General features: G+C 54.0%; 33 non-coding genes across 33 annotated transcripts; 6 read left to right on the top strand and 27 right to left on the bottom strand.

Annotated features, from left to right (window-relative positions):
• Positions 1-267: 267 nt before the first annotated feature.
• Positions 268-341, bottom strand: Trnai-aau. Its single transcript has one exon. It is a non-coding gene; the product is annotated as a tRNA-Ile (tRNA).
• Positions 342-538: 197 nt separating this feature from the next.
• Positions 539-610, bottom strand: Trnae-uuc. The gene has a single exon. It is a non-coding gene; the product is annotated as a tRNA-Glu (tRNA).
• Positions 611-915: 305 nt separating this feature from the next.
• Trnam-cau lies at positions 916-988 on the bottom strand. Its single transcript has one exon. It is a non-coding gene; the product is annotated as a tRNA-Met (tRNA).
• Positions 989-1,368: 380 nt separating this feature from the next.
• On the bottom strand, positions 1,369-1,439 carry Trnag-gcc. Its single transcript has one exon. It is a non-coding gene; the product is annotated as a tRNA-Gly (tRNA).
• A 325-nt stretch (positions 1,440-1,764) lies between these two features.
• On the top strand, positions 1,765-1,836 carry Trnag-ucc. The gene has a single exon. It is a non-coding gene; the product is annotated as a tRNA-Gly (tRNA).
• A 588-nt stretch (positions 1,837-2,424) lies between these two features.
• Trnai-aau lies at positions 2,425-2,498 on the bottom strand. The gene has a single exon. It is a non-coding gene; the product is annotated as a tRNA-Ile (tRNA).
• Positions 2,499-2,695: 197 nt separating this feature from the next.
• Positions 2,696-2,767, bottom strand: Trnae-uuc. The gene has a single exon. It is a non-coding gene; the product is annotated as a tRNA-Glu (tRNA).
• Positions 2,768-3,072: 305 nt separating this feature from the next.
• Trnam-cau lies at positions 3,073-3,145 on the bottom strand. The gene has a single exon. It is a non-coding gene; the product is annotated as a tRNA-Met (tRNA).
• A 380-nt stretch (positions 3,146-3,525) lies between these two features.
• Trnag-gcc lies at positions 3,526-3,596 on the bottom strand. Its single transcript has one exon. It is a non-coding gene; the product is annotated as a tRNA-Gly (tRNA).
• Positions 3,597-3,921: 325 nt separating this feature from the next.
• Positions 3,922-3,993, top strand: Trnag-ucc. Its single transcript has one exon. It is a non-coding gene; the product is annotated as a tRNA-Gly (tRNA).
• Positions 3,994-4,581: 588 nt separating this feature from the next.
• Trnai-aau lies at positions 4,582-4,655 on the bottom strand. Its single transcript has one exon. It is a non-coding gene; the product is annotated as a tRNA-Ile (tRNA).
• A 197-nt stretch (positions 4,656-4,852) lies between these two features.
• Positions 4,853-4,924, bottom strand: Trnae-uuc. Its single transcript has one exon. It is a non-coding gene; the product is annotated as a tRNA-Glu (tRNA).
• Positions 4,925-5,229: 305 nt separating this feature from the next.
• On the bottom strand, positions 5,230-5,302 carry Trnam-cau. Its single transcript has one exon. It is a non-coding gene; the product is annotated as a tRNA-Met (tRNA).
• A 380-nt stretch (positions 5,303-5,682) lies between these two features.
• Trnag-gcc lies at positions 5,683-5,753 on the bottom strand. Its single transcript has one exon. It is a non-coding gene; the product is annotated as a tRNA-Gly (tRNA).
• A 325-nt stretch (positions 5,754-6,078) lies between these two features.
• Positions 6,079-6,150, top strand: Trnag-ucc. The gene has a single exon. It is a non-coding gene; the product is annotated as a tRNA-Gly (tRNA).
• A 588-nt stretch (positions 6,151-6,738) lies between these two features.
• On the bottom strand, positions 6,739-6,812 carry Trnai-aau. Its single transcript has one exon. It is a non-coding gene; the product is annotated as a tRNA-Ile (tRNA).
• Positions 6,813-7,009: 197 nt separating this feature from the next.
• Positions 7,010-7,081, bottom strand: Trnae-uuc. Its single transcript has one exon. It is a non-coding gene; the product is annotated as a tRNA-Glu (tRNA).
• Positions 7,082-7,386: 305 nt separating this feature from the next.
• Trnam-cau lies at positions 7,387-7,459 on the bottom strand. Its single transcript has one exon. It is a non-coding gene; the product is annotated as a tRNA-Met (tRNA).
• Positions 7,460-7,839: 380 nt separating this feature from the next.
• On the bottom strand, positions 7,840-7,910 carry Trnag-gcc. The gene has a single exon. It is a non-coding gene; the product is annotated as a tRNA-Gly (tRNA).
• Positions 7,911-8,235: 325 nt separating this feature from the next.
• Trnag-ucc lies at positions 8,236-8,307 on the top strand. Its single transcript has one exon. It is a non-coding gene; the product is annotated as a tRNA-Gly (tRNA).
• Positions 8,308-8,895: 588 nt separating this feature from the next.
• Positions 8,896-8,969, bottom strand: Trnai-aau. Its single transcript has one exon. It is a non-coding gene; the product is annotated as a tRNA-Ile (tRNA).
• Positions 8,970-9,166: 197 nt separating this feature from the next.
• On the bottom strand, positions 9,167-9,238 carry Trnae-uuc. Its single transcript has one exon. It is a non-coding gene; the product is annotated as a tRNA-Glu (tRNA).
• Positions 9,239-9,543: 305 nt separating this feature from the next.
• On the bottom strand, positions 9,544-9,616 carry Trnam-cau. Its single transcript has one exon. It is a non-coding gene; the product is annotated as a tRNA-Met (tRNA).
• Positions 9,617-9,996: 380 nt separating this feature from the next.
• Trnag-gcc lies at positions 9,997-10,067 on the bottom strand. The gene has a single exon. It is a non-coding gene; the product is annotated as a tRNA-Gly (tRNA).
• Positions 10,068-10,392: 325 nt separating this feature from the next.
• Positions 10,393-10,464, top strand: Trnag-ucc. The gene has a single exon. It is a non-coding gene; the product is annotated as a tRNA-Gly (tRNA).
• A 585-nt stretch (positions 10,465-11,049) lies between these two features.
• Positions 11,050-11,123, bottom strand: Trnai-aau. The gene has a single exon. It is a non-coding gene; the product is annotated as a tRNA-Ile (tRNA).
• Positions 11,124-11,320: 197 nt separating this feature from the next.
• Trnae-uuc lies at positions 11,321-11,392 on the bottom strand. Its single transcript has one exon. It is a non-coding gene; the product is annotated as a tRNA-Glu (tRNA).
• Positions 11,393-11,697: 305 nt separating this feature from the next.
• Positions 11,698-11,770, bottom strand: Trnam-cau. Its single transcript has one exon. It is a non-coding gene; the product is annotated as a tRNA-Met (tRNA).
• A 380-nt stretch (positions 11,771-12,150) lies between these two features.
• Positions 12,151-12,221, bottom strand: Trnag-gcc. Its single transcript has one exon. It is a non-coding gene; the product is annotated as a tRNA-Gly (tRNA).
• A 325-nt stretch (positions 12,222-12,546) lies between these two features.
• On the top strand, positions 12,547-12,618 carry Trnag-ucc. Its single transcript has one exon. It is a non-coding gene; the product is annotated as a tRNA-Gly (tRNA).
• Positions 12,619-13,206: 588 nt separating this feature from the next.
• On the bottom strand, positions 13,207-13,280 carry Trnai-aau. Its single transcript has one exon. It is a non-coding gene; the product is annotated as a tRNA-Ile (tRNA).
• A 197-nt stretch (positions 13,281-13,477) lies between these two features.
• On the bottom strand, positions 13,478-13,549 carry Trnae-uuc. Its single transcript has one exon. It is a non-coding gene; the product is annotated as a tRNA-Glu (tRNA).
• Positions 13,550-13,854: 305 nt separating this feature from the next.
• On the bottom strand, positions 13,855-13,927 carry Trnam-cau. Its single transcript has one exon. It is a non-coding gene; the product is annotated as a tRNA-Met (tRNA).
• Positions 13,928-18,082: the final 4,155 nt, after the last annotated feature.

The following is an 18,082-nucleotide window of genomic DNA, read 5'->3' as shown; positions in this document are numbered from 1 at the left end:
TGTGTTCCCATGCGCTCACCCGCCCAAGTACTGACAGGGGCCAAAGTGGTTGCGCATCGGCAATCGGACATTTTCTTTCATTTTCTCTTTATCGGTTGAGAACCAGTGTATTCAAGATATTATGGCCATTGCCGAGTGAATGATGTAGCGCTTCCCGACGAGTCGGGTTCGGATCCTCTGTCAACTTCCACGCAGGGTGATGATCTTTTGGTCATCACACTCGCCAGCTGAAATCGGCGCTGCCTTTTCGTAGTAGTAAAAGAGTAGTGGCCCGTGGGGGGATCGAACCCACGACCTTCGCGTTATTAGCACGACGCTCTAACCAACTGAGCTAACGGGCCCCAGCAGATGCAGTTGCTCAGCCCTACGCTGGAAACGGGTGGCATGAAGCCGTACACCATTTCTATGGTCGTCGTGCGTCTGCTTCCCTAGTCTATATTCTGCTGACGGTCACGAAACAGTAGCTATATTGCGAGCAGGACGGGAAACGGCCGCTCGGACAGCTCAAACTTGTCACGACTCGTGTGGAAAAATTCCGTTCCGCTACCGGGAATCGAACCCGGGCCTCCTGGGTGAAAGCCAGGTATCCTAGCCACTAGACCACACCGGATGCGGCCGTTTCGTTCGACCGTTCGTACGGTCGCTTGTCGCATTTCGTGTCGAGTGCCGCGTCGGCGCCCTTCTCTCTTTGCGAGCATCTTTGCACAGACTGACTGGCAAGGCGCGCACCTCAAACGCCGCAGAGCAATGCTTTTGGCTTCATGCTCTGCTGGGAGAAGAGGAAAAGGGAAGCTGTAAGTAGCAATAACAGGAGGTAAACATTTTCCCGCTGAAGCGTTGAAACGTTGTGGATAACAAACAAGAACTACGTTGGCGCCCTAGCAACAGCGCCACCATCAGTCACAGAAAATTAAATGCCCCGGGTGAGGATCGAACTCACGACCTTAAGATTATGAGACTTACGCGCTGCCTACTGCGCTACCGAGGCACGGGTGCACCACTGGTCCTGGAAACTGGGTAAATACCGTACCCAATATTAGACGTAGAGACACTGTACTTCCTGGGTAACGTGTTCTGTTGCTACACGCGCACTGCCGGCCCAGTTGATTGCGGTGTTGCTGCAGCTGTTGCAACGATAGGCAGCACTCCTTGTCGTTAAAGCTCAGTGCCTCGGAGGCACCTGGACACAGCAACTTGTGAGGCCAAGCCGACGCTAGTCTGCAGAACATCATGCGAGCGTCCTAGTGGGGACCGGCGAGTGCTGCGTTCTCGGTTCTTCTCAAGGGAATCCAGCTATATATTCTTGCGGATCGTGCATCTCAAGCGCGCAAGCCACACGGCAGCATTATCGCGGGAAAAGCAAAATGATGCATCGGCCGGGAATCGAACCCGGGCCGCCCGCGTGGCAGGCGAGCATTCTACCACTGAACCACCGATGCTGGGGCCAGCGGCAACTTCACGCTGCTTCCCGAGCAGATGTCTCAAGGGAAAGTGGGACTGCCGTCAAGCGCCGTAGCATTCTGTGGAGAAGATGCTGCAGACGCTGAATCCTGCACTGCACTGCTTAAAAATGCCGCCAGAACGCGGTCCTCGCCGGCGCCGACTCTTGCCAAAGGATGCGAAATGTGCGCGGATACGCTGTCCGAATGCGTCTGGATGTGCTCCCCTAGCCTACCTCGAAATGCGCCTGCCAGGTACGATCACCTTCGGCCGCTGCCGACAGGCGGGAAGCCGACACAGCGCGGAGGCGGGGCGCTCGCTTGTGCGGTGGTGGTGTAATGGTCAGCATACTTGCCTTCCAAGCAGTTGATCCGGGTTCGATTCCCGGCCACCGCAGCAGGCTTTTAATTTCGCGTATGAGTACTTTTGCCACGCGCTCTTAAATTATTGTTTTTCCGGCCTCCTACTCGCTGCATACCAGCCCTTAGTGTGTCTCGACTTTGCTCGGCTGACGCGAGAGCTGACGCTCTCAAATCGGCCTATATCAAAACGACAAGCACGAGAAACGACTGAGAGAGGTAAAGAGAGGTGAGGCTAGGCGATGGACACACAGCACGCCCCCTTCATTTCACGGTGGCGTCTCCCTGACCGAATCGGGCTGCAGCTCCGAAAACTAAGGAGAAACAAAAATAGGAAGTAAAACTGCCAATAGTACCCTGTGTTCCCATGCGCTCACCCGCCCAAGTACTGACAGGGGCCAAAGTGGTTGCGCATCGGCAATCGGACATTTTCTTTCATTTTCTCTTTATCGGTTGAGAACCAGTGTATTCAAGATATTATGGCCATTGCCGAGTGAATGATGTAGCGCTTCCCGACGAGTCGGGTTCGGATCCTCTGTCAACTTCCACGCAGGGTGATGATCTTTTGGTCATCACACTCGCCAGCTGAAATCGGCGCTGCCTTTTCGTAGTAGTAAAAGAGTAGTGGCCCGTGGGGGGATCGAACCCACGACCTTCGCGTTATTAGCACGACGCTCTAACCAACTGAGCTAACGGGCCCCAGCAGATGCAGTTGCTCAGCCCTACGCTGGAAACGGGTGGCATGAAGCCGTACACCATTTCTATGGTCGTCGTGCGTCTGCTTCCCTAGTCTATATTCTGCTGACGGTCACGAAACAGTAGCTATATTGCGAGCAGGACGGGAAACGGCCGCTCGGACAGCTCAAACTTGTCACGACTCGTGTGGAAAAATTCCGTTCCGCTACCGGGAATCGAACCCGGGCCTCCTGGGTGAAAGCCAGGTATCCTAGCCACTAGACCACACCGGATGCGGCCGTTTCGTTCGACCGTTCGTACGGTCGCTTGTCGCATTTCGTGTCGAGTGCCGCGTCGGCGCCCTTCTCTCTTTGCGAGCATCTTTGCACAGACTGACTGGCAAGGCGCGCACCTCAAACGCCGCAGAGCAATGCTTTTGGCTTCATGCTCTGCTGGGAGAAGAGGAAAAGGGAAGCTGTAAGTAGCAATAACAGGAGGTAAACATTTTCCCGCTGAAGCGTTGAAACGTTGTGGATAACAAACAAGAACTACGTTGGCGCCCTAGCAACAGCGCCACCATCAGTCACAGAAAATTAAATGCCCCGGGTGAGGATCGAACTCACGACCTTAAGATTATGAGACTTACGCGCTGCCTACTGCGCTACCGAGGCACGGGTGCACCACTGGTCCTGGAAACTGGGTAAATACCGTACCCAATATTAGACGTAGAGACACTGTACTTCCTGGGTAACGTGTTCTGTTGCTACACGCGCACTGCCGGCCCAGTTGATTGCGGTGTTGCTGCAGCTGTTGCAACGATAGGCAGCACTCCTTGTCGTTAAAGCTCAGTGCCTCGGAGGCACCTGGACACAGCAACTTGTGAGGCCAAGCCGACGCTAGTCTGCAGAACATCATGCGAGCGTCCTAGTGGGGACCGGCGAGTGCTGCGTTCTCGGTTCTTCTCAAGGGAATCCAGCTATATATTCTTGCGGATCGTGCATCTCAAGCGCGCAAGCCACACGGCAGCATTATCGCGGGAAAAGCAAAATGATGCATCGGCCGGGAATCGAACCCGGGCCGCCCGCGTGGCAGGCGAGCATTCTACCACTGAACCACCGATGCTGGGGCCAGCGGCAACTTCACGCTGCTTCCCGAGCAGATGTCTCAAGGGAAAGTGGGACTGCCGTCAAGCGCCGTAGCATTCTGTGGAGAAGATGCTGCAGACGCTGAATCCTGCACTGCACTGCTTAAAAATGCCGCCAGAACGCGGTCCTCGCCGGCGCCGACTCTTGCCAAAGGATGCGAAATGTGCGCGGATACGCTGTCCGAATGCGTCTGGATGTGCTCCCCTAGCCTACCTCGAAATGCGCCTGCCAGGTACGATCACCTTCGGCCGCTGCCGACAGGCGGGAAGCCGACACAGCGCGGAGGCGGGGCGCTCGCTTGTGCGGTGGTGGTGTAATGGTCAGCATACTTGCCTTCCAAGCAGTTGATCCGGGTTCGATTCCCGGCCACCGCAGCAGGCTTTTAATTTCGCGTATGAGTACTTTTGCCACGCGCTCTTAAATTATTGTTTTTCCGGCCTCCTACTCGCTGCATACCAGCCCTTAGTGTGTCTCGACTTTGCTCGGCTGACGCGAGAGCTGACGCTCTCAAATCGGCCTATATCAAAACGACAAGCACGAGAAACGACTGAGAGAGGTAAAGAGAGGTGAGGCTAGGCGATGGACACACAGCACGCCCCCTTCATTTCACGGTGGCGTCTCCCTGACCGAATCGGGCTGCAGCTCCGAAAACTAAGGAGAAACAAAAATAGGAAGTAAAACTGCCAATAGTACCCTGTGTTCCCATGCGCTCACCCGCCCAAGTACTGACAGGGGCCAAAGTGGTTGCGCATCGGCAATCGGACATTTTCTTTCATTTTCTCTTTATCGGTTGAGAACCAGTGTATTCAAGATATTATGGCCATTGCCGAGTGAATGATGTAGCGCTTCCCGACGAGTCGGGTTCGGATCCTCTGTCAACTTCCACGCAGGGTGATGATCTTTTGGTCATCACACTCGCCAGCTGAAATCGGCGCTGCCTTTTCGTAGTAGTAAAAGAGCAGTGGCCCGTGGGGGGATCGAACCCACGACCTTCGCGTTATTAGCACGACGCTCTAACCAACTGAGCTAACGGGCCCCAGCAGATGCAGTTGCTCAGCCCTACGCTGGAAACGGGTGGCATGAAGCCGTACACCATTTCTATGGTCGTCGTGCGTCTGCTTCCCTAGTCTATATTCTGCTGACGGTCACGAAACAGTAGCTATATTGCGAGCAGGACGGGAAACGGCCGCTCGGACAGCTCAAACTTGTCACGACTCGTGTGGAAAAATTCCGTTCCGCTACCGGGAATCGAACCCGGGCCTCCTGGGTGAAAGCCAGGTATCCTAGCCACTAGACCACACCGGATGCGGCCGTTTCGTTCGACCGTTCGTACGGTCGCTTGTCGCATTTCGTGTCGAGTGCCGCGTCGGCGCCCTTCTCTCTTTGCGAGCATCTTTGCACAGACTGACTGGCAAGGCGCGCACCTCAAACGCCGCAGAGCAATGCTTTTGGCTTCATGCTCTGCTGGGAGAAGAGGAAAAGGGAAGCTGTAAGTAGCAATAACAGGAGGTAAACATTTTCCCGCTGAAGCGTTGAAACGTTGTGGATAACAAACAAGAACTACGTTGGCGCCCTAGCAACAGCGCCACCATCAGTCACAGAAAATTAAATGCCCCGGGTGAGGATCGAACTCACGACCTTAAGATTATGAGACTTACGCGCTGCCTACTGCGCTACCGAGGCACGGGTGCACCACTGGTCCTGGAAACTGGGTAAATACCGTACCCAATATTAGACGTAGAGACACTGTACTTCCTGGGTAACGTGTTCTGTTGCTACACGCGCACTGCCGGCCCAGTTGATTGCGGTGTTGCTGCAGCTGTTGCAACGATAGGCAGCACTCCTTGTCGTTAAAGCTCAGTGCCTCGGAGGCACCTGGACACAGCAACTTGTGAGGCCAAGCCGACGCTAGTCTGCAGAACATCATGCGAGCGTCCTAGTGGGGACCGGCGAGTGCTGCGTTCTCGGTTCTTCTCAAGGGAATCCAGCTATATATTCTTGCGGATCGTGCATCTCAAGCGCGCAAGCCACACGGCAGCATTATCGCGGGAAAAGCAAAATGATGCATCGGCCGGGAATCGAACCCGGGCCGCCCGCGTGGCAGGCGAGCATTCTACCACTGAACCACCGATGCTGGGGCCAGCGGCAACTTCACGCTGCTTCCCGAGCAGATGTCTCAAGGGAAAGTGGGACTGCCGTCAAGCGCCGTAGCATTCTGTGGAGAAGATGCTGCAGACGCTGAATCCTGCACTGCACTGCTTAAAAATGCCGCCAGAACGCGGTCCTCGCCGGCGCCGACTCTTGCCAAAGGATGCGAAATGTGCGCGGATACGCTGTCCGAATGCGTCTGGATGTGCTCCCCTAGCCTACCTCGAAATGCGCCTGCCAGGTACGATCACCTTCGGCCGCTGCCGACAGGCGGGAAGCCGACACAGCGCGGAGGCGGGGCGCTCGCTTGTGCGGTGGTGGTGTAATGGTCAGCATACTTGCCTTCCAAGCAGTTGATCCGGGTTCGATTCCCGGCCACCGCAGCAGGCTTTTAATTTCGCGTATGAGTACTTTTGCCACGCGCTCTTAAATTATTGTTTTTCCGGCCTCCTACTCGCTGCATACCAGCCCTTAGTGTGTCTCGACTTTGCTCGGCTGACGCGAGAGCTGACGCTCTCAAATCGGCCTATATCAAAACGACAAGCACGAGAAACGACTGAGAGAGGTAAAGAGAGGTGAGGCTAGGCGATGGACACACAGCACGCCCCCTTCATTTCACGGTGGCGTCTCCCTGACCGAATCGGGCTGCAGCTCCGAAAACTAAGGAGAAACAAAAATAGGAAGTAAAACTGCCAATAGTACCCTGTGTTCCCATGCGCTCACCCGCCCAAGTACTGACAGGGGCCAAAGTGGTTGCGCATCGGCAATCGGACATTTTCTTTCATTTTCTCTTTATCGGTTGAGAACCAGTGTATTCAAGATATTATGGCCATTGCCGAGTGAATGATGTAGCGCTTCCCGACGAGTCGGGTTCGGATCCTCTGTCAACTTCCACGCAGGGTGATGATCTTTTGGTCATCACACTCGCCAGCTGAAATCGGCGCTGCCTTTTCGTAGTAGTAAAAGAGCAGTGGCCCGTGGGGGGATCGAACCCACGACCTTCGCGTTATTAGCACGACGCTCTAACCAACTGAGCTAACGGGCCCCAGCAGATGCAGTTGCTCAGCCCTACGCTGGAAACGGGTGGCATGAAGCCGTACACCATTTCTATGGTCGTCGTGCGTCTGCTTCCCTAGTCTATATTCTGCTGACGGTCACGAAACAGTAGCTATATTGCGAGCAGGACGGGAAACGGCCGCTCGGACAGCTCAAACTTGTCACGACTCGTGTGGAAAAATTCCGTTCCGCTACCGGGAATCGAACCCGGGCCTCCTGGGTGAAAGCCAGGTATCCTAGCCACTAGACCACACCGGATGCGGCCGTTTCGTTCGACCGTTCGTACGGTCGCTTGTCGCATTTCGTGTCGAGTGCCGCGTCGGCGCCCTTCTCTCTTTGCGAGCATCTTTGCACAGACTGACTGGCAAGGCGCGCACCTCAAACGCCGCAGAGCAATGCTTTTGGCTTCATGCTCTGCTGGGAGAAGAGGAAAAGGGAAGCTGTAAGTAGCAATAACAGGAGGTAAACATTTTCCCGCTGAAGCGTTGAAACGTTGTGGATAACAAACAAGAACTACGTTGGCGCCCTAGCAACAGCGCCACCATCAGTCACAGAAAATTAAATGCCCCGGGTGAGGATCGAACTCACGACCTTAAGATTATGAGACTTACGCGCTGCCTACTGCGCTACCGAGGCACGGGTGCACCACTGGTCCTGGAAACTGGGTAAATACCGTACCCAATATTAGACGTAGAGACACTGTACTTCCTGGGTAACGTGTTCTGTTGCTACACGCGCACTGCCGGCCCAGTTGATTGCGGTGTTGCTGCAGCTGTTGCAACGATAGGCAGCACTCCTTGTCGTTAAAGCTCAGTGCCTCGGAGGCACCTGGACACAGCAACTTGTGAGGCCAAGCCGACGCTAGTCTGCAGAACATCATGCGAGCGTCCTAGTGGGGACCGGCGAGTGCTGCGTTCTCGGTTCTTCTCAAGGGAATCCAGCTATATATTCTTGCGGATCGTGCATCTCAAGCGCGCAAGCCACACGGCAGCATTATCGCGGGAAAAGCAAAATGATGCATCGGCCGGGAATCGAACCCGGGCCGCCCGCGTGGCAGGCGAGCATTCTACCACTGAACCACCGATGCTGGGGCCAGCGGCAACTTCACGCTGCTTCCCGAGCAGATGTCTCAAGGGAAAGTGGGACTGCCGTCAAGCGCCGTAGCATTCTGTGGAGAAGATGCTGCAGACGCTGAATCCTGCACTGCACTGCTTAAAAATGCCGCCAGAACGCGGTCCTCGCCGGCGCCGACTCTTGCCAAAGGATGCGAAATGTGCGCGGATACGCTGTCCGAATGCGTCTGGATGTGCTCCCCTAGCCTACCTCGAAATGCGCCTGCCAGGTACGATCACCTTCGGCCGCTGCCGACAGGCGGGAAGCCGACACAGCGCGGAGGCGGGGCGCTCGCTTGTGCGGTGGTGGTGTAATGGTCAGCATAGTTGCCTTCCAAGCAGTTGATCCGGGTTCGATTCCCGGCCACCGCAGCAGGCTTTTAATTTCGCGTATGAGTACTTTTGCCACGCGCTCTTAAATTATTGTTTTTCCGGCCTCCTACTCGCTGCATACCAGCCCTTAGTGTGTCTCGACTTTGCTCGGCTGACGCGAGAGCTGACGCTCTCAAATCGGCCTATATCAAAACGACAAGCACGAGAAACGACTGAGAGAGGTAAAGAGAGGTGAGGCTAGGCGATGGACACACAGCACGCCCCCTTCATTTCACGGTGGCGTCTCCCTGACCGAATCGGGCTGCAGCTCCGAAAACTAAGGAGAAACAAAAATAGGAAGTAAAACTGCCAATAGTACCCTGTGTTCCCATGCGCTCACCCGCCCAAGTACTGACAGGGGCCAAAGTGGTTGCGCATCGGCAATCGGACATTTTCTTTCATTTTCTCTTTATCGGTTGAGAACCAGTGTATTCAAGATATTATGGCCATTGCCGAGTGAATGATGTAGCGCTTCCCGACGAGTCGGGTTCGGATCCTCTGTCAACTTCCACGCAGGGTGATGATCTTTTGGTCATCACACTCGCCAGCTGAAATCGGCGCTGCCTTTTCGTAGTAGTAAAAGAGTAGTGGCCCGTGGGGGGATCGAACCCACGACCTTCGCGTTATTAGCACGACGCTCTAACCAACTGAGCTAACGGGCCCCAGCAGATGCAGTTGCTCAGCCCTACGCTGGAAACGGGTGGCATGAAGCCGTACACCATTTCTATGGTCGTCGTGCGTCTGCTTCCCTAGTCTATATTCTGCTGACGGTCACGAAACAGTAGCTATATTGCGAGCAGGACGGGAAACGGCCGCTCGGACAGCTCAAACTTGTCACGACTCGTGTGGAAAAATTCCGTTCCGCTACCGGGAATCGAACCCGGGCCTCCTGGGTGAAAGCCAGGTATCCTAGCCACTAGACCACACCGGATGCGGCCGTTTCGTTCGACCGTTCGTACGGTCGCTTGTCGCATTTCGTGTCGAGTGCCGCGTCGGCGCCCTTCTCTCTTTGCGAGCATCTTTGCACAGACTGACTGGCAAGGCGCGCACCTCAAACGCCGCAGAGCAATGCTTTTGGCTTCATGCTCTGCTGGGAGAAGAGGAAAAGGGAAGCTGTAAGTAGCAATAACAGGAGGTAAACATTTTCCCGCTGAAGCGTTGAAACGTTGTGGATAACAAACAAGAACTACGTTGGCGCCCTAGCAACAGCGCCACCATCAGTCACAGAAAATTAAATGCCCCGGGTGAGGATCGAACTCACGACCTTAAGATTATGAGACTTACGCGCTGCCTACTGCGCTACCGAGGCACGGGTGCACCACTGGTCCTGGAAACTGGGTAAATACCGTACCCAATATTAGACGTAGAGACACTGTACTTCCTGGGTAACGTGTTCTGTTGCTACACGCGCACTGCCGGCCCAGTTGATTGCGGTGTTGCTGCAGCTGTTGCAACGATAGGCAGCACTCCTTGTCGTTAAAGCTCAGTGCCTCGGAGGCACCTGGACACAGCAACTTGTGAGGCCAAGCCGACGCTAGTCTGCAGAACATCATGCGAGCGTCCTAGTGGGGACCGGCGAGTGCTGCGTTCTCGGTTCTTCTCAAGGGAATCCAGCTATATATTCTTGCGGATCGTGCATCTCAAGCGCGCAAGCCACACGGCAGCATTATCGCGGGAAAAGCAAAATGATGCATCGGCCGGGAATCGAACCCGGGCCGCCCGCGTGGCAGGCGAGCATTCTACCACTGAACCACCGATGCTGGGGCCAGCGGCAACTTCACGCTGCTTCCCGAGCAGATGTCTCAAGGGAAAGTGGGACTGCCGTCAAGCGCCGTAGCATTCTGTGGAGAAGATGCTGCAGACGCTGAATCCTGCACTGCACTGCTTAAAAATGCCGCCAGAACGCGGTCCTCGCCGGCGCCGACTCTTGCCAAAGGATGCGAAATGTGCGCGGATACGCTGTCCGAATGCGTCTGGATGTGCTCCCCTAGCCTACCTCGAAATGCGCCTGCCAGGTACGATCACCTTCGGCCGCTGCCGACAGGCGGGAAGCCGACACAGCGCGGAGGCGGGGCGCTCGCTTGTGCGGTGGTGGTGTAATGGTCAGCATAGTTGCCTTCCAAGCAGTTGATCCGGGTTCGATTCCCGGCCACCGCAGCAGGCTTTTAATTTCGCGTATGAGTACTTTTGCCACGCGCTCTTAAATTATTGTTTTTCCGGCCTCCTACTCGCTGCATACCAGCCCTTAGTGTGTCTCGACTTTGCTCGGCTGACGCGAGAGCTGACGCTCTCAAATCGGCCTATATCAAAACGACAAGCACGAGAAACGACTGAGAGAGGTAAAGAGAGGTGAGGCTAGGCGATGGACACACAGCACGCCCCCTTCATTTCACGGTGGCGTCTCCCTGACCGAATCGGGCTGCAGCTCCGAAAACTAAGGAGAAACAAAAATAGGAAGTAAAACTGCCAATAGTACCCTGTGTTCCCATGCGCTCACCCGCCCAAGTACTGACAGGGGCCAAAGTGGTTGCGCATCGGCAATCGGACATTTTCTTTCATTTTCTCTTTATCGGTTGAGAACCAGTGTATTCAAGATATGGCCATTGCCGAGTGAATGATGTAGCGCTTCCCGACGAGTCGGGTTCGGATCCTCTGTCAACTTCCACGCAGGGTGATGATCTTTTGGTCATCACACTCGCCAGCTGAAATCGGCGCTGCCTTTTCGTAGTAGTAAAAGAGTAGTGGCCCGTGGGGGGATCGAACCCACGACCTTCGCGTTATTAGCACGACGCTCTAACCAACTGAGCTAACGGGCCCCAGCAGATGCAGTTGCTCAGCCCTACGCTGGAAACGGGTGGCATGAAGCCGTACACCATTTCTATGGTCGTCGTGCGTCTGCTTCCCTAGTCTATATTCTGCTGACGGTCACGAAACAGTAGCTATATTGCGAGCAGGACGGGAAACGGCCGCTCGGACAGCTCAAACTTGTCACGACTCGTGTGGAAAAATTCCGTTCCGCTACCGGGAATCGAACCCGGGCCTCCTGGGTGAAAGCCAGGTATCCTAGCCACTAGACCACACCGGATGCGGCCGTTTCGTTCGACCGTTCGTACGGTCGCTTGTCGCATTTCGTGTCGAGTGCCGCGTCGGCGCCCTTCTCTCTTTGCGAGCATCTTTGCACAGACTGACTGGCAAGGCGCGCACCTCAAACGCCGCAGAGCAATGCTTTTGGCTTCATGCTCTGCTGGGAGAAGAGGAAAAGGGAAGCTGTAAGTAGCAATAACAGGAGGTAAACATTTTCCCGCTGAAGCGTTGAAACGTTGTGGATAACAAACAAGAACTACGTTGGCGCCCTAGCAACAGCGCCACCATCAGTCACAGAAAATTAAATGCCCCGGGTGAGGATCGAACTCACGACCTTAAGATTATGAGACTTACGCGCTGCCTACTGCGCTACCGAGGCACGGGTGCACCACTGGTCCTGGAAACTGGGTAAATACCGTACCCAATATTAGACGTAGAGACACTGTACTTCCTGGGTAACGTGTTCTGTTGCTACACGCGCACTGCCGGCCCAGTTGATTGCGGTGTTGCTGCAGCTGTTGCAACGATAGGCAGCACTCCTTGTCGTTAAAGCTCAGTGCCTCGGAGGCACCTGGACACAGCAACTTGTGAGGCCAAGCCGACGCTAGTCTGCAGAACATCATGCGAGCGTCCTAGTGGGGACCGGCGAGTGCTGCGTTCTCGGTTCTTCTCAAGGGAATCCAGCTATATATTCTTGCGGATCGTGCATCTCAAGCGCGCAAGCCACACGGCAGCATTATCGCGGGAAAAGCAAAATGATGCATCGGCCGGGAATCGAACCCGGGCCGCCCGCGTGGCAGGCGAGCATTCTACCACTGAACCACCGATGCTGGGGCCAGCGGCAACTTCACGCTGCTTCCCGAGCAGATGTCTCAAGGGAAAGTGGGACTGCCGTCAAGCGCCGTAGCATTCTGTGGAGAAGATGCTGCAGACGCTGAATCCTGCACTGCACTGCTTAAAAATGCCGCCAGAACGCGGTCCTCGCCGGCGCCGACTCTTGCCAAAGGATGCGAAATGTGCGCGGATACGCTGTCCGAATGCGTCTGGATGTGCTCCCCTAGCCTACCTCGAAATGCGCCTGCCAGGTACGATCACCTTCGGCCGCTGCCGACAGGCGGGAAGCCGACACAGCGCGGAGGCGGGGCGCTCGCTTGTGCGGTGGTGGTGTAATGGTCAGCATACTTGCCTTCCAAGCAGTTGATCCGGGTTCGATTCCCGGCCACCGCAGCAGGCTTTTAATTTCGCGTATGAGTACTTTTGCCACGCGCTCTTAAATTATTGTTTTTCCGGCCTCCTACTCGCTGCATACCAGCCCTTAGTGTGTCTCGACTTTGCTCGGCTGACGCGAGAGCTGACGCTCTCAAATCGGCCTATATCAAAACGACAAGCACGAGAAACGACTGAGAGAGGTAAAGAGAGGTGAGGCTAGGCGATGGACACACAGCACGCCCCCTTCATTTCACGGTGGCGTCTCCCTGACCGAATCGGGCTGCAGCTCCGAAAACTAAGGAGAAACAAAAATAGGAAGTAAAACTGCCAATAGTACCCTGTGTTCCCATGCGCTCACCCGCCCAAGTACTGACAGGGGCCAAAGTGGTTGCGCATCGGCAATCGGACATTTTCTTTCATTTTCTCTTTATCGGTTGAGAACCAGTGTATTCAAGATATTATGGCCATTGCCGAGTGAATGATGTAGCGCTTCCCGACGAGTCGGGTTCGGATCCTCTGTCAACTTCCACGCAGGGTGATGATCTTTTGGTCATCACACTCGCCAGCTGAAATCGGCGCTGCCTTTTCGTAGTAGTAAAAGAGTAGTGGCCCGTGGGGGGATCGAACCCACGACCTTCGCGTTATTAGCACGACGCTCTAACCAACTGAGCTAACGGGCCCCAGCAGATGCAGTTGCTCAGCCCTACGCTGGAAACGGGTGGCATGAAGCCGTACACCATTTCTATGGTCGTCGTGCGTCTGCTTCCCTAGTCTATATTCTGCTGACGGTCACGAAACAGTAGCTATATTGCGAGCAGGACGGGAAACGGCCGCTCGGACAGCTCAAACTTGTCACGACTCGTGTGGAAAAATTCCGTTCCGCTACCGGGAATCGAACCCGGGCCTCCTGGGTGAAAGCCAGGTATCCTAGCCACTAGACCACACCGGATGCGGCCGTTTCGTTCGACCGTTCGTACGGTCGCTTGTCGCATTTCGTGTCGAGTGCCGCGTCGGCGCCCTTCTCTCTTTGCGAGCATCTTTGCACAGACTGACTGGCAAGGCGCGCACCTCAAACGCCGCAGAGCAATGCTTTTGGCTTCATGCTCTGCTGGGAGAAGAGGAAAAGGGAAGCTGTAAGTAGCAATAACAGGAGGTAAACATTTTCCCGCTGAAGCGTTGAAACGTTGTGGATAACAAACAAGAACTACGTTGGCGCCCTAGCAACAGCGCCACCATCAGTCACAGAAAATTAAATGCCCCGGGTGAGGATCGAACTCACGACCTTAAGATTATGAGACTTACGCGCTGCCTACTGCGCTACCGAGGCACGGGTGCACCACTGGTCCTGGAAACTGGGTAAATACCGTACCCAATATTAGACGTAGAGACACTGTACTTCCTGGGTAACGTGTTCTGTTGCTACACGCGCACTGCCGGCCCAGTTGATTGCGGTGTTGCTGCAGCTGTTGCAACGATAGGCAGCACTCCTTGTCGTTAAAGCTCAGTGCCTCGGAGGCACCTGGACACAGCAACTTGTGAGGCCAAGCCGACGCTAGTCTGCAGAACATCATGCGAGCGTCCTAGTGGGGACCGGCGAGTGCTGCGTTCTCGGTTCTTCTCAAGGGAATCCAGCTATATATTCTTGCGGATCGTGCATCTCAAGCGCGCAAGCCACACGGCAGCATTATCGCGGGAAAAGCAAAATGATGCATCGGCCGGGAATCGAACCCGGGCCGCCCGCGTGGCAGGCGAGCATTCTACCACTTTTTTTTTTTTTTTTTTTTTTTTTTTTTTTTTTTTTTTTACGTTTTTTTGGGCCTCCCATCTCCCCTTATAGCCCTCCTTACTCTCACCAAAATATGCCTTCTTCGGCGAGCTTCATCGCTATATTTGCTGGACTGTCGAACTTCGTGGAACAGTGGTATAACTTAAAACAAAATCATCTTCTGCTCAGATGGTGTGGTGTCTTCTTCCACAGAAAAATGGAGAACTAAGAAAAATTTTATCGCGGAATTCGTGGGCGGTCTTCTTTCCTCCGCTGGTTCAACTCTTCTGCTCGTAGTTCAACTAAACTCATATTCCGCTGACAAGAAAAATATATTGTCCCTCCTGACTAACGTCAGTCACTCCGATGTAGCAGAGAGTTGTTACAAAACAGGTGTCAACGCAGCACAACAGCACAACATGAGAGTTTATGTCGATGTGTGGATCACACGAAAGAAACAGAAATCACAGGAAAGTAATAAAATGAAATCGCGACAGTCCGGGAACAGAATTTAAGAGATTGGAAAAAAACACTCCTGCAACTATGAATGTTCCACACAAACAGGCTGTATCTTCTAAAATACCCATGAAGTCTTGTGAACAAAATAAAATTCCTCAAAAGTAAAAGGACATTCCTCCCTTGGAGATAAAACCAGAACGACCCGTAGTGTGGGTGTGGCACAAGTCACCAACCATAACGCAAATAAAACAAATAAAAGAAGGAAAAAGAAATTAAAAATAGAACGCGTCAGCTCAGTAAATCTCAGTTCAAGGTGTTTGCCGCAGTTCCATTTCATAGCCGTAATCCAAGGCCGCCTTCAAAAAATTCGCAAACAGTTCGCGAAATTGAACGCAATCCTTCAGTGTCATATACTGGGCCCACAAATAATCCAGGTAAATCACAGTATCAGTGACGGCCATATCGATAAGGGCATAAATCGTATGCCCTAAGATCCAGACAGTGGCGTTATTTTTCGTCCGCGGGAAAGCTTTGAAGTTAGGCACTATCACACGACGAACAGTCACAAGGTGAGGAGGCGTTCTATTAATGTGGGCGACCATTCGTTGACACAGCCGCCATACCGTCGACACCGATGCACACTCAAAACGATGTTCCCGTGTGTCCACAGCACCACATCTACCACAGTTGGCAGAGGGAAGGAGATGAATGTCGGCAAGCCGCTGGTTCGTCGCTAGGGTGTTGTTGACGATCTTAAACCAGAGCGCACTCACGTCCGACGGCAACACCGGGTTGTTGATGTTTGCCCACACGTTCACCCATTCCACTGTAGGGTTCCGGAACACCAGTTTATGACGCGGAGGTTGTCCAGTCAGGGCAACGTAGAGTCCGCGGGCGGTCCTGTGTCTGTCGGTAGCCGTTGACAGAGCGTAGCTCCTCGTTAAAAAGTACTCCCGTATGTAGGACATCTTATACGGGATGGCCGCGAGAGAGACGGGCGCCGCTTCAGAGCGTGGGCGGTAGAGCTCCAGGAGTGCCGCGGTGCTTCCTGCCGGATTGTCGGACTGCAGGGTGGCTGTCCGGTGGACGAGCAGCGCGCCGCATTTGCGTGGAACGTCGGTGAAACCGAGGCCGCCCAGCTGCCTGTCGATGACACAGGTCGAAGCCTTGACTTTAAAAATTTCATGCCGCCACAGGAGCCAGTAGACTGCCTGCGAAATCGCCCTCCCGATCGGCTTCGGAACACTAAGCAGTTGGGCGATGTACCACGCGTTCGATAAAATGAATGTGTTAATGACGGCCACACGTTGATGTAAGTTGAGTCGGCGACCTGAGTGGCTGCGACATAGGGTCTTCACAGTGCCAAGAATGCGCCTCCAGTTTAAAACTTGCATTTTTTGTGGGCACGCTACAATGTCGAGTCCTAAAATTTTGTGGGTGCGCACAACACGGAACCAGTCCCGTTCAGCAGACAGTCCCCGACGACCCAGTGGTACCAATACAGTTTTCCGCGTATTCAGAACGGCGCCAGAGGCACGTTCGTACAATGTCAGAACATCGCGAACTCTGTCCAAGTCATGCGCCCGCCCCAGGAAAAGTCCCACGTCGTCAGCATAGGCAGCACATTTGAGAGAGACGTGACAGACCTGGACACCTTCAATGATTCGACCGACTGCGCGCAAAAACGGGTCGAGCGCAATGACAAATAGGAGCATTGATAAAGGACAGCCCTGTCTGACGGATCTTGTAATAGGAATGGGCGGCGACTGCCAACCATTGATGACAATTACGGACGTCGCCGACGATAAAAGATTCCGGATAGCATCGAGAAAGTGGCCGCCGAACCCCAGTTTTGTCATGACGGACAGAAGATAATCGTGCCCGATACGGTCGAATGCATTGGCAAAGTCGATGGAGAGAATGCCAGCGGACAGGTCATTAATGGCTGCGTACGCGACCACGTCTCGGTATGAAGCCGCAGCGTGAAAAATGCTACGGCGTTGCACACCACACGACTGAAAGGGACTGATTATCTTGTCCATGACCACACTGAGTTTCGTTGCGAGGCATCGTGCCGCCAGTTTATAGTCTGCATTTAAAAGTGTGATAGGGCGTAATGCCTCAACACGGCATGCTGTCGGTGTCTTCGGAATTAATATAATACGCCCTGCAACGAACTTCGAAGGGACAGCAGCACCACGAACAATTTCATTGATCATGATCGTCAATGTCTCACCGAAAATATCCCAATAAGCCAGGTAAAATTCGATGGGAAGGCCATCTGGACCTGGAGACTTCCCTCGACGACACGAACGCAACACGTCTTTCACATCGTCCCGTGACAACATCTCATCCAGTGACTGACGGTCAGATTCGGAGATGACAGTATCCAATTCATCTAACAGAAAGGAACGTGCGACATCATCGGCAGCTGTCCGTCCGAACAATCTCTTAAAGTGGTCGGTGACGTGGGGAACGATCTCATGCTTCGCCGTGAGACGAGCACCAGTGTCCGTGATGAGGGTGGTAATGTCTTTCCTCCGCGCCAACCGTTTCTCGCGTGCCAAGTGGTAAAGCGTTGGCACTTCGTCAATGGTCTCACACTGCGGTCGGCTCCTGATCAGAACACCTTGTGCCTTGTGGAGGTGATGCTGGAGTATCTTGCTTTTAATTCTATTCAAACGTGCGCGTAAGTTTTGATCTGGCGCCACGGGCGCATCAAGCGCATCCTGGAGGCACTGCTGATAAAAGGCAATGGTGCGCCTCTCCCAAAATGACGCCTCCCTTGCATACCGCATCGCAACACTGCGCAACTGCGGTTTGGCTAGGTCGACCCACCATTGTAAGACCGAGGCATAGCTTCCCCGTTTTTCAGAACAAAACTGCCACACGTTCTGAATCTCGCAACGTAAACCGGCGTCAGAGAGATGACGGGTATTGAGTTTCCAAACACGGGAAGGTGGTGCCTGCCTATGTGCCAGTAATTGCACGTCACACACAACCCCGCAGTGATCGCTAAAAGCGACGGGATGTACCGCAACCCTATGAAGATAGGTTTGAAGCGGCCGCGACACATAAATGCGATCAATTCTGCTGGCACCGTTCGCATAAAAATGTGTGTATTGCGTCGTGGTAGGATGAAAATGACGCCAAACATCGATCAAGTCATTTGTCACAATTAGTTGGGAAAGTTCCGGGCACATGGTAGCCGTGGGAAATTGATCGGCTGCGGCAGTAACACAGTTAAAATCGCCGCCA

Source organism: Schistocerca piceifrons, chromosome 2 (assembly GCF_021461385.2).
Source record: "Schistocerca piceifrons isolate TAMUIC-IGC-003096 chromosome 2, iqSchPice1.1, whole genome shotgun sequence".
NCBI lineage: Eukaryota > Metazoa > Arthropoda > Insecta > Orthoptera > Acrididae > Schistocerca > Schistocerca piceifrons.
Note: the sequence above shows the minus strand (reverse complement) of the source record. Positions and strands in the feature narration are given on the sequence as shown.